Genomic DNA, 11,307 nt, shown 5'->3' with positions numbered 1-11,307 from the left:
CTTAATTTCTTCCAGCTGATTCGAGGTACTGTCTGATGTCATTTTCTTCCAGCGCAAAGAATTTCCTTTAGTATTTCTCACAATTCAGTTCTGATATCAAGAAATTCTTCCAGTCTTTTTAAATTTAAGAATGTCCTTATTTCACCTTTATAATTAGTGGATAGTCTTGCTGGATAAAAAAATTCTTCGTTACCATTTTTTCTTTCAGTATTTTGAATATGCCATTTCTCTGCCTTCTAGGGTCTATCTTCTCTGATGAGCAGTTAGATATTATTTATGTTGATGCTCTCCTGTACATGTTCAGTTGTTTTTCTCTTTCTTCTTTTAAGATTTTCTCTTTGTGTGTGGCTTCCAACAGTTTGACTATGATGTGTCTAGGTAAAACTATATCTTTGTATTTATCCTTCTTGGAGTTCAGTAAGCTTCTTGGATGTGTAAATTAACATGTTTTCATCAACTTTGGGAAGTTTTGGACATTATTTCTTCAAAAAATTACAATAGCTATTAGATCCACAATTTGTGTAGGTGTATTAGATGAGATTTGGGACATTTACCGGGAAAGTCTAGGAACCTGGAAATTGGAATGATTACATGTATTTGGATTCAGATATAGCTGAACTCATTGGGCACAATGAGTCTCCCTTGATTTCATAAGCAGTTGTCTCTCCCTGTGTGAGGCTGTTCCTTCATTGCTGGTATTCAACTATAGGATGAATCTCAAAATCATTATCCTGAGTGAAAAAAAAAGCCACACAAAAATACACTGTATGATTCCTTTTGCATGAAACCCTAAAAAGATAAAACTAATCTAATATTGACAGGCATAGAGAGAAACAGTTCCCAGATGGAGGTGTCTGAACACTTCGAAAAGTGATCCAATATACTGGGGCTCTTAATAGATTGCCTCAATTACTCACTCAGATAAGGCTTGAATACAAGAATATCTTCAAGAGGGAGATTAAGTTCCTCAATATTTTATAAAATGATCACTACCCATATGAGGGTGAATGCCAGGTAAGTACACCTCCCCCAATTACTGCTAGAATGGACTCAGTGTGAGGTCAAGATTAAGGTGAATAAATTGTATTCCTTCACTTACATGGATTTACCGAGCATCTAGGAAGCCCAAAGTTATTATCAGAGGAGAAGGATACGGTCAAACATATACTACTACTTGATCAGAACAGATATTCTATACTCTGTGCACTTTGCCTGGCAGGTGTACACTTGCCTCTGCACAGCTTTGAGGTTTATTAGACAGTTCAAGTTTGTTGTACCTGCCACACTCTCTGCAATTTTAAGGCCTTTAAGGTATACTAAAAGTCACTGCTTTGAGGAGCTTAGGAAAAGAAGTGAAGAGTAACTGAATTCTGACAGTGTCTCTCTCACTTCTCTCTCTCTCCAAATCCTAAGGGGTGATCCTAGTATAAGTTACCCCTGAAGGAGATACACACTATCCTCAGGCCCTGTCCAAACTTCCTTACTGGCTCCAGGCCCATAATGGGAATAAAAAACCAGCTATGTTCAGAGTAAAATTGCAAGAAATCCAGAAATTAAAAAACCAAAAACACAAAAGGATCTCAAGATCTTGCCCAATAAAGCAGAAACTAGGTAGCACATAAGGGGGTGGATCCTTACCATATTAGATTAGAAAGGATGAATTATGTTTGGATAGGCTCAAATTAATCAATATGAGTATACTCCCTGTGGACTCAGGAGCAGCCCATGTTGCATTTCATACCAATGAAATATGTATTTTCTCTAATGGGATACTGACAAATGTTTTTTAAAACTCTTAGAGTGTTTCTCATGTGCAGCCATCTTTTGTGGTGACATGAAGGGAGTGGTGGTGGTGGCTCTTTGATCATGAAGTTCATTGAAATGAAATAGATGGGTATTCTACTAAGATGCTTCTTGAGATATATATCTATATACATGTGAAATTCTGGATCTTGTGGGCAGAAAACGAACACAAATCACCACAACAGGGATTCAGATTCTCTTTCTAAATCCTTGATATATCCTACTTTATAGACAGGAGGCTTTGACTAAAGGGAAGGCTGGGTCCCTTTGACAAAATTCCTCATAACTTGGTCACAAGAATATACAATTAAACGTTCCCCAAAAGTCCCCAAGGGAGACCTGTGGCCACATACCCATCAACTCTCCTTCAAACTGGGTTTACAGTGTATGGTGGCATCATTGGAAATTATGGCTGCTACAATTACAGTCTCACTTAGGGGTGGTTCTGAAACGTGTGGTGAAAAAAATCTTCTCAGTGGGTAGAGTTTAAGAGGTATATTTAGTTCACTTTGTGAAGAACTGACATGTACTTGAGTTTCGATTTATACTGATTTATGTCCAGTAGCTCAGTGAGTTGACAGGTAGTAGGGGGCTAAACAAGAATAAGACTGGAAAATTGGTGACAAAAAGGTCTAGAAGAGACATATGTGGATGGAATTCTAATACTAGGTATTGAATGGGGTTTATAAATGCTTAACAGAGGATAGGATATCAGAGGGAAGAGAACAAGTGAGGTGTTGGGTATTTATTCCTTTGGCTCTCCGTGCTGAGCCATGTAATGGGCATTCACAATGTTTCTCTTCCTAAGACCACAGCTCTCATAAGGGTGGCCTTTTGTGCTAAGTTCTGATAATGTTACCTACTCTCACTACAGCCCTGGGGGTGATAATAACTCTCTACCAACACTAGTTACAGGATGCTTCACTAACCCTACCCACATTTTTAGAGCCCTATTTATTAGACTCTCCTCAAGTGTCCCATGGTTTCTTGACAACTGACACCTGTTTCTTGAGGGGACCCTGACTAATAGGCCCCACAACAACCCTGATCATAAACTCCATGGGGGTAGGGAATTTACTCTCTTTTATTTGATGTTGCTATCCCAGCACCTAGAATGATGTCGATTGTACAGTCAGTTTTCAATAAATGTTTGTTAAATGACGTATGTTGTGACCACTTTCTCTCCTTCGTGATCTTTATGTTAAAGTCTATTATGATTGATTTAATATAGTTTAACCAGCATTCTTGTGCTTTTATCTGTAATTTGCTACAGAATGACAAAGAATTATAAACGTCAGCAAAAAGGAAGCAAACTTGTCATTATGTGCATGGAAATCCAAGATATTTAACACAAAAATTTATGAAACAATAAGAGAATTCAGCAAGAAGCAATGTTAATGTATAAAACCCAACAGATTTCCTATAAACATCCACCCCTGGAGCACCTGTGCAGACCCTCAGTAGAATCTGTACACTGGGCCCCAGGCGTGCCAGGATGGGGCTCAGGGGTTGGTGGGTCCCGCGGCTGTAAAGGAACAGGGTGGAGGTCCCAGGTTGAAAAATTGTAAAATTATAATTTTACAGCTATATAATTTAACTACTTCAGTCATCATGTCTTTTTCTTTTTACAAAGTCAATTTTCCTACATAACTCCAAATTTTTTTCACACCATCTAAGCAATATTTTAATATTTTCCATATCCAATCCGTATTCAGATTTCCCCAATTACCTCCAAATGACTTATAAAAAAAATGCTATTTTAATCGGGAGCCAATAGCGGATTACCCTTTGCATTTGACAGCAGAGTTCAGGCTTAACCCTTAACCTCTTCGGGCTCGGAGGACCCTGGGCAGGAGAGATTTAAGAACACCGTCCTCCCGCTTTCGCGGAAAGGCCAAGAGTGACTTGAAATGTAGACGCGGAGGCCTATGGGAAATGTAGTTTTAAATAGGTGAGGTTCACCGCCTGGACTCTGGGAAGGGGACGCCACGCTCCTTCTGCGCATGTGCAGCCGTAGCCTCCTCGTTTGTCTTCTCAGGACTCCAGAGAACCGTTGGGGAACTTTGGGGTGTGCTCGGAAAATGCAGGGTGCGCACCTAGGGCGAGGGACTAGCTGGGAAGGGTGTGCGTGTGCTTGGGGATGGGAGCAGGAAGTGTCTGGGACCCCGTCGCCCCCCGCGGCGGTGTATAAACCTGGGCGGGCCGTCAGAGTGGGTAAGGCCGATGGGGGAGACCCCGGCCCTCGGGCTCCTGGGGCGCAGGTGTTCGGGGCGGTCCAGGGTGCCCGAGGATCGTGTGACCAGCCCGCCTGCAGGCCGACCGGAGAGAAGCCCGTGTCGGCGGCGGTGGGTGCGGGAGGGAGGAGTGCGTTTATCAGGCGGACGGTGACCGTGGGTCTGCGGTGGAGCCCGAGCTCTGGAGCACTACAGGCCCGGTCAGTGCCAGCTCTGTCACCTGTAAGCAGGGGCGACAGAAGGAACCTGGGCGAGAGTCAGGGTTCTCATCTATAAATATTAATAATGATTGTTTCACGGCGGCGTTTGGAAACATAGATCACTATTTTAGACAAGTTCCAGGTAGGAAGCCTTAAGTAAGTGACAACTGCTGTTATAGTTAGAGGACGCTTTGTTTTTTTTTACTGGATAGTTTAATGTACCCTGACAACCACTTCACCAGAAACCGAAGCTCGGGTCGGTGGCCCGATGTGCTCGAGTCAGGAGCTCCCAGCCAGGGAATTTGGATTCTAGGGCAGGTGTGCTTCGCTTCAGTCTCAGGCTTTGTCTGATGTCACACCTGCCCAAGACTGGCATTACAGCCTTCACAGCACTTAGGAACATGGCCTGTCCCTGCGTCCCCAGGGATGTAAAGGAAAGGATGTGGATGGAATCCCACCGTGTGTCACATGTATCCTGGGATTTCTAGTGTCTCTTCAGGTCCCTTGGGTCAGACAGAGGTGCCTGGCCCCCTCTGCATTGTCAGGCTTTCTGTCCTTGAAGTCTAACGTTATAATGAATTCCAAGAGTCAGGCTTTTTGCCCCTAAAATGAATTTATTTCTCAGATCCATGTCCCAGTTGCCTTGAAACAAACCAGCCCTTGTGGGGCAGGAAGCAGGGGGCCTCTGTGAGGGAGTCTTACCTGGAAGAGAGCACCCCTCTGACCTTAGACCTCTCTCCAGAGCTTCAGAGCAGAGACAAGAGCCCAGAAAGGAGCAGATGCTAGATTTGCAAGATCAGAAGCAGGTCTTGATCCCCCTGCCCAGAATGAACCGGACTTGATGATGATGCCACCTTCAGGAGCCACCACATTGTGTGACAGTGGGGCATTTGGGCCGTCCCTGGGAAGTACAGGTGAGCTTGGGTGGCCCAGGGGCAGGCTGCTCAGGAAAGGCTGCTTTGTTGGAGAGCCGTGAGGGCAAGGTCTGGGGGTAAGGGACAACCAGGCAGAGGGAGGAAGTTCTGTCTCCAGTCCCCTTAAATGGCCTCCGCTATTTACAGATGTGCTGCTGTCACACATGTCCACCACCACATGTGACATTAGTGACGTTATCCTGATGTCACAGGATCCAAGAATGATGATCTGTGAAGAGTTTTCCGAGGTCACCTACTTCTAACTCTTTTGAAAGATTTAAAGACTTTGGGCCTGAACATTTCAGTGACTTGTCCAGGGAAACGCAGTTTGTGACAGTTCACTCTCTCACAGGTAAGTTACCAAAAGCATCTATCAAAAGGGCCTTTTGAGAAATACGTCCCAGCTGAAATGAACAATTAAAAATTCCTGCCTTAAATCCTCCCATCTCTTTTACTAGGCTTTCCGTGGATTGTGTATACCAGGGGTTAAATAATATTACTGAGAAAAATAGATAAATGATGCATACTGAGTATTTTTCTGCTAAGTTAACTTTAATGAAGGAATAGTGTCTTGTCGTTTGGCATACTTTAATTCAACTAATCGGTTGTTTTTATTTCTTTCTGTTATTCAGAAGGACGCATGCGTTTTTGTTAAATCAATCAAGTAAAGCTTATGTTCACTCAGTAAAAAACTGCAGATTTCAGCTCCGTGGTCATTTCAGAATCACTCAAAGACAGGTGTTGCTGCCTGTCCATGATCCTTCTTGTGCCTTTTCAAGGCCCAGAGGGCCCTGTGCCTATGGGGAGGATGATTCCCAACTGGGGTGCTGAGATTTGAGGAGGTGAATCTAACAGCTGTAAGACAGCTAAATCTCAGGACCCCTGTCTTCTTTCTGTCCCCTCAGCTGAACCACAGTCCTCTGTACTCGCCCAGGAGCCACAGAAAGTGCACATCCCTCAGGTGAGCTCTTTATTCATTCCCCACTTTATATTGTAATGGATTTATAAGGTTTAGCAGGATCCATGCATTAAAGGAAAAGGAGAAGTAGAAATAGTAGAAATCAAGTCAGTCTTGAGGAAAAATATACCGTGTTTTACTATTAATTGTGATGTTGGCTGTTAGCTTTGAGTGGGTAACCTTGTCAGGGTAAGTAGTTTCCCACTAAGCTACCTGTTTCAATCTCTTTACTTGTGATTGGCCTATTCAGATTCTCTCTTTCTTCTTGATTCAGTTTTGGGAAGTTGTATGAGTCTTAGAATTTATCTGTTTCTTCTAGATTGTCCAGTTTGTTGCTATATAGTTTTTGATAGTATTCTCTTATAATCCTTTATATTTCTGTGGTATCTGTTGTAATTTCTCCTCTTTCATTTCTAATTTCATTTATTTGAGCCTTCTCTCTCTTTTTCTTAGAGAGTCAGGCTAAGGGTTTGTCAATTTTGCATATCTTCTCAAAGAACCAGTTCTTTGTTTCACTGATCTTTTCTACTATTCTTTTTTCTTTTTTGGTTTCAATTTCATTTATTTCTGCTCTGATTTTTATTATTTCCCTCCTTCGGCTGACTTTGGGCTTTGTTGGTTCTTCATTTTCTAACTCTATTTTAAGATTGCTTATGTGAGATCTTTCTTGTTTTTTAAGCTGGGCCTGTATTGCTATGAATTTCCCTCATAGGACCACTTTTTCTGCATCCCATATGAGTTGGTGTGGTGTATTTTCATTTTCATTTGTCTCCAGATATTTTTTGATTTCTCTTTTAATTTCTTCAGTGATCCATTGGTTGTTCAGTAGCATGTTGTGTAGTCTCCACATATTTGTCACTTTCCCAGCTTTTTTCCTGTAGCTGATTTCTAGTCTCATAGCATTTTGGTCAGAAAAGATGCTTGATGTGATTTCAATCTTCTTAAATTTATTGAGGCCTGTCTTGTTTCAAAACATATGGTCTGTCCTTAGAATGCTCCATGTGCACTTGAGAAGAATGTGTATTCTGCTATTTTTGGATAGAATGTTCCATATATATCTAAGTCCATCTCGTCTAGTTTTTCATTTAATTCCACTATTTCCTTGTTAACTTTCTGTCTGGATGATCTATCCATCGATGTAAGTAGAGTGTTGGGGCCCCCTACTATTATTATGTTGTTGTTAATATCTCTTTTTAGGTCTGTTAATAGTTGCTTTATGTACTGTGGTACTCCTTTGTTGGGTACACGTATATTTATAAGTGTTATGTCTTCTTGTTGGAGTGTCCCTTTTATCATTATATACTGCCCCTCTTTGTCTCTCATTGCCGTTTTTATCTTGAGGTCTACTGTGTCTGACGTAAGTATTGCAATAAGTGCTTTCTTTTGTTTGCCATTGGCTTAGAGTATCATCTTCTGTCCCTTCACTCTGAGCCTGTGTTTGTCTTTAGAGCTAAGAGTGTTTCCTGGAGGCAGCATATTGATGAGTCTTGTTTTTCAATCCATCCCACCACTCTGTCTTTTGATTGGAGAATTCAATCCATTTACAATTAGAGTGATTATTTATATATAAGGGCTTAATGCTGCCATTTTATCACTTGTTTTCCAGTTCTGTATTTCCCTTGTTTCTCGTCTTGTGTATTTTGGACTGCCAGTTCAGTTTGGTAGTTCTCTATGATGGTTTTCTCAGTTTTCTCTTTTTTGTGTGTGAGGAAGACTGGCCCTGAGCTAATATCTGTAAGCAATCTTCCTCTCTTTTAGCTTGAGGAAGATTGTTGCTGAGCTAACATCTGTGGCAATCTTCCTCTGTTTTTTTGTATGTGGGATGCCAGCACAGCAGGGCTTGATGAGAGATGCATAGGTCTGTGCCTGGGACCTGAAGCTGCAAACCCTGGGTGGCTGAAGCAGAGCATGCGAACTTAACCATTATGCCACTGGGACAGCCCCTCAGTTTTCTTTTTTTTGTATCATTTGTGTCTCTGTTCTGATTATTTGTTTAGTGGTTACCATCAGGTTTGTATAAAAAAATCTCATAGATGAGATATACCATTTTCTGATAGCCTCTTATTTCCTTGGTCTAAGCCAGTTCCATCCCTTTCCTCTTCCTCTGATTTGTTGGTCATAACATATTCTGTTTTGTGTTGTGATTTTGTGGTTAAAATCACAAGATTATAGTTATTTTTGATGTTTTCCTTCCCTTTATCTTTAATGTCATAATTAAGTTTTTGCTAACCTGTTCTGGTAGAGAGCTGCAATTTTCTGACTTTGGCTGCCTATTTATCTCCTTGCTCAAGGCTTTGTGAACTCTTTTTGTTCTTTTTCAGGTATGAAGGTCTTCTTGAGCATTTCCTGTTTGGGGTGTCTTGTGGCGATGAACTACCTCAGCTTTTGTTTATGTGGGAAAGTTTTTATTTCTCCACCATATAGGTAGGATCTTTTTCCCTGGATAGAGTATTCTTGGCTGAAGGTTTTTGTCTTTCAGAATTTTGAATATCTCATTCTACCTTCTCATATCCTGTAAAGATTCTGCTGAGAAATCTCCTGAAAGTCTGATATGGTCTTTGTAAGTTATTTTCTTCTGCCTTGCTGCCTTTAAAAATATTTCTTCTTTGTCACTGACTTTTGCCAGTTTTACTACTCTATGCCTTGGAGTAGGTCTTTTTACATTGATGTAATCAGAAGTTCTGTTAGCGTCTTTTACTTGTAATTCCAGCTCCTTTCCCAGGTTTGAACAGACTTTCTGCTCCTTTCTCCCTCCCTTCTCCCTCTATAATACCCATAGTTTTTATGTTGCATTTCCTAATTGAATCAGATATTTCTCAGAGAATTTCTTCGTTTCTTTTTAGTCTTAATTCTCTCTCCTCCTCCATCTGAAGCCTTTCCATATTTCGGTCCTCCAGATTGCTAATTCCGTCTTCCATAATGTCAGCTCTGTAATTCAGGGTATCCAGATTTTTCTTTATCTCACTGTGTTTTTCATCTCCAACATTCCTGATTGATTTCTCTTTATAGGGTCAATCTCTTTTGTGAAGTATTCCCTCTGTTTATTAATTTTATTCCTGATTTAATTGAACTATCTGAATTTTCTTGTAACTCGTTGAGTTTTTTAATGTTAGCTATTTTGAATTCTCTGTCGTTTACATTGTAAATTTGTGTGCCTTCAGGATTGATTTCTAGGTGCTTTTCATTTTCCTTCTGGTCTGGACTATTAATATATTTCTTCATAGTATTTGATGGGGTTGGTTTGTGCCTTCACATAGATAGTATCTGGTTTCAGATTCCACCTGCCACCACTGGAGGAGGTTCAGGAGCTGTGTATTCTGAGCCTGCTGTGATCCCTGGTGTCTGTGCTTGTCCTTTGGAATCTATGCTGACAGGACCCATCTGCGATTGCCTGCTTGTAGCTGCTGCTTTGCTAATGTACGCACGGGCACTCTAGACGGGGTCCCTTGCTCTGGCTGACTGGCTGAGCTTGTGAGCCCAGCAGGGGGAGGGGCACTTCTTTTGCATCTGCCATCCTGTGAGTGTTCTCTCTTTGCCCTCACTGTCTGTCCTCCTGGCGTGCTGGCTTCATGAAGACAACCCCACAATAGCTTAGCCTCCTTTGTGGAGCTTTCCTATGGGATGTGAGGGAACTTGGAGAGCGAAGGCATTCCCACAGAGTCTCCCCCCAGGCCCCTCTTTTCTCAGAGCTGTGCATGGTCCTGTGCCCTAGGTCATTGCTGGGGAGGGAGAGGAAATCCCCTTACTTCCTCCTTCTTCCTCCTGGGGGGTCCAGCACCTCCACCCTCAGACATATGGCTGCATGGGTCTCTCAGATGTCTTTTGTGTTGTGTGCCTGTCCTCTGTTGGTTTATGAATGTCCTTTTCATTGTTTCTTAGGGAGGAGAGTCTAAGGGAAGGGTCACTCCGCCGTGATGCTGATGTCATGCCTGGTCATTCTATTTTTAAGTTTTTGAGGAATGTCTGTACTGTTTTCCACAGTGGCTGCACCAATTTACATTCCCACCAGCAGTGTATGAGGGCTCCCTTTTCTCCACATCCTCTCCAACACTTCTGTTTTCTTTGTAAAGACTGGCACCTGAGCTAACATCTGTTGTCTATCTTTTTTTCCTTCTTGTTCTCCCAAAACCCTCCCAGTACATAGTTGTATATTCTAGTTGTATGTCCTTCTGTCTGTGCTGTGTGGGATGCCACCTCAGCATGGCTTGATGAGTGGTGCCGTGTCCAGGCCCAGGATCCAAACTGGCAAAACCCTGGGCTGCTGAAGTAGCGCACACGAACTTAACCACTCGGCCATGGCACTGGCCCCTCTCCAACACTTCTTATTTCTTGTCTTTTTAATAATAGCCATTCTGATGGTCATGAGGTGATATCTCATTGTGGTTTTGATTTGTATTTCTCTAATAATTAGTGATGTTGAACATCTTTTCATGTGCCTGTTGGCCATCTGTATATCTTTGGGAAAATGTCTGTTGAAATCCTCTGCCCATTTCTTGACTAAGTTTGTTCTTTTGTTGTTTAGTTCTTCATATATTTTGGATAGCAACCGCTTATTGGATAAATGATTTGCAGATATCTTCTTCCTATTGCTAGGTTGTCTTTTCATTTTATTGATGTTTCCTTTGCCATACAGATGCTTTTTAGTTTGATGTAGTCCCATTAGCTTATTTTTTCTTTTGTTTGCCTTTCCTGAGGAGACATATTCAAAAAGATACTGCTAAGAATGATAGCAAAGAGCTTACTGCCTACGTTTTCTTCTTTGGAGTTTTATGGTTTCAGGTCTTACATTCAAGTCTTTAATCCATTTTGAGTTAATTTTTGTGCATGGTGTAAGATAATGGTCTACTTTCATTCTTTTGTGTGCGGCTGTCCGTTTTCCCAAAAGTGTTTATTGAAGAGACTTTCCCTTCTCCATTGTATGTTCTTAGCTCCTTTGTTGAAAATTGGCTGTTCCTAAATGTATGGGTTTATTTCTTGGCTATCAATTCTGTTCCATTGATCTGTGTCTGCTTTTCTGCCAGTATCGTGCTGTTTTGATTAATACAGCTTTGTAGTATACTTTGAAATTAGGGAATGTGATGCCTCCAGCTTTGCTCTTTTTTCTCTGGAGTGCTGTGGCTCTTTGGGGACTTTTGTTGTTTCCAATAAATTTTAGAATTCTTCTTTCTATTTCTGTGAAAAATGTCATTGGGGTTTTG

General features: G+C 41.5%; 1 long non-coding RNA gene across 30 annotated transcripts in view; it reads left to right on the top strand.

The window, feature by feature from the left end:
- The first annotated feature begins 3,754 nt into the window (after positions 1–3,754).
- Positions 3,755–11,307, top strand: part of LOC138917633 (uncharacterized) — an 80,055-nt gene continuing 72,502 nt past the window's right edge. For 11 of the 30 annotated variants that reach the window (XR_011425877.1, XR_011425874.1, XR_011425870.1 and 8 more), the window contains exons 1-3: positions 3,778–3,891; positions 5,299–5,503; positions 6,057–6,112. This is a non-coding gene — a long non-coding RNA (uncharacterized lncRNA). Of the gene's footprint in view, positions 4,018–4,979; positions 5,152–5,298; positions 5,504–6,056; positions 6,113–8,430; positions 8,534–11,307 lie in introns of all 30 variants that reach the window. The other 19 variants (XR_011425881.1, XR_011425880.1, XR_011425878.1 and 16 more) reach the window with 7 other exon arrangements.

The sequence above is a fragment of the Equus caballus genome, chromosome 15 (genome assembly GCF_041296265.1).
Source record: "Equus caballus isolate H_3958 breed thoroughbred chromosome 15, TB-T2T, whole genome shotgun sequence".
Lineage (NCBI taxonomy): Eukaryota > Metazoa > Chordata > Mammalia > Perissodactyla > Equidae > Equus > Equus caballus.
This window is presented reverse-complemented; position numbering and strand designations above follow the sequence as displayed.